Source organism: Mandrillus leucophaeus, unplaced genomic scaffold (assembly GCF_000951045.1).
Source record: "Mandrillus leucophaeus isolate KB7577 unplaced genomic scaffold, Mleu.le_1.0 Scaffold1006, whole genome shotgun sequence".
NCBI classification, from domain to species: domain Eukaryota; kingdom Metazoa; phylum Chordata; class Mammalia; order Primates; family Cercopithecidae; genus Mandrillus; species Mandrillus leucophaeus.
Window position 1 is genome coordinate 566,744 of NW_012098166.1, and position 2,155 is coordinate 568,898.

A 2,155-nucleotide genomic window follows, 5' to 3' on the forward strand; every position below is an offset into this window, starting at 1 on the left:
GGAGGCGGGGGTTGCGGTGAGCTGAGGTCGCACCATTGCACTCCAGCCTGGGCAACAAGAGTGAAACTCTGCCTCAAAAATAAAAAATAATAAAAAATTTAAAAAAACCCTAAAGATGTAATCCAATATTAACATGGCATTTGGAGAACAATGAAAATCTCACCTAAATTCAAGGAAAAATGCAATCAATAAGCATCAGTCGTGAGAATATTATACATGTTATAACCATCTTCCATTAGGTAAATGGGAATATGCTTTAAAAGTAATAAAAGACATTAACATCAAAGAAATTAAACCAAATGCAAAATTGCAATATAGAGTACAAAGCAAATACTTGAAATTGAAAATGTACTTCATTGGCTCAGTATCAGAATGAAGATGACAGAGGAGACAGTATACTTGAATACAAATCAGTAGAAATTATCCAATCTAACATTAAAGAGAAAAATTAATTTTAAGAGGAAAATCAAGGCTGGGTGTGGTGGCTCATGCCTGTAATCCCAGCACTTTGGGAGGCCGAGACGAGCGGATCACCTGAGGCCAGGAGTTTGAGACCAGTCTGGCCAACATGCTGAAACCCCGTCTCTACTAAAAATACAAAAATTAGCCAGGCATGATAGCATACCCCTGTAATCCCAGTTACACTGATGCAGGAGACTTGCTTGAACCCGGGAGACAGAGGATGCAGTGAGCCAAGATCATACCACTGCACTCCAGCCTGGGTGTCAAAAAAAAATCACCACTTCTACACAGCAAAGGAAACAATCAATAAAGTGAAGAGACAACTTACAGAATGGGAGAAAATACTTGCAAACTATACAAACTTAACAAGGGATTAATAACTAGAATGTATAAGGAGCTCAAACAAGACAATAGTAAAAAGCAAACAATCATTGAAAATGGGCAAAAGATCAGAATAGACACACCACAAAAGAAGATATACACAGAGCCAACAGGTAAATGAAAAAACGTTCAGTATCACTAATCATCAGGAAAATACAAATCAAAACCACAGTGAGCTATCTCACCCCAGTTAAAATGGCTATTATAAAAAAGATAGGAAATAATAAATACTGGAGAGAATGTGGAGACGGGAGTGTTCCTGCGCTGTTGGTGCGGATGTAAATTAGTACAGCAACTGTGCAAAGCAATATGGGGGTTCCTCAAGATACTAACATTAGAACTACTGTATGATCTAGCAATTCCACTACTGGATATGTATTCAAAAGAAAAAACATCAGTGTATTGAAGAAACATCTGCACTTTTATATTGATTGCAGCAACTGTTTACAATAGCTAAGATATGGAATCAATCTAAGTATCCATCAATAGATGAGTGGATAAAGAAAATGTGGTGTAAAGAAAAATAAAAAAAGAAAATGTGTATATACACAACGGACTATTATTCCCTCATAAGAAGAATAAAATCTTGTCTTTGGTAACAACGTGGATGTAACTGGATGGCATAATGTTGAGTGAAATAAGCCAAGAAAAAAAAAAAAAGACAAATGTCACCTGTTCTCACTCATATATGGGACTGAGAAAAATTTCCATGATGGAGGTAGTGAATAGAATAATGATTCCCAGAAGCTGGGAAGGATAGTGGGGATTGGGGACAAAGGGGATGGTTAATGGGCCCCAAAATACAATTAGATATAAGAAACAAGATTTAGAGTTCGAGGCTAGTCTGGCCAACATGGTGAAGTCCTGCCTCTACTAAAAATACAAAAATATTAGGGGGGGGCATGGTGGCAGACCCCTGTAGTCCCAGCTACTCAGGAGGCTGAGACAGGAGAATCACTTAAACCCAGGAGACAGAGGTTATAGAGAGCCAAGATCGCACCACTGCACTCCAGCCTGGGTAACAGAGTAAGACTCTGTCTCAAAACAAAAAAGAAAAAAAGAAAAGATAAGAAATGAGATCTAGGGTTTGGTAGCACAGTAGGACAATTATAGTTAACAATAATTTATTATGTATTTCAAAATAACTGGAAGAGGAGATTTGTGATGTTCACTCTGAAAACTCAGAAATGATCAATGTTTGAGGTGACAGATATCCCGATTAGCCAGTTGTGATCATTACACATTATATGCTTGTATCCAAATATCACAGGTGCCCCACAAATATGTACAAATATTATCTATCTGTCTATCT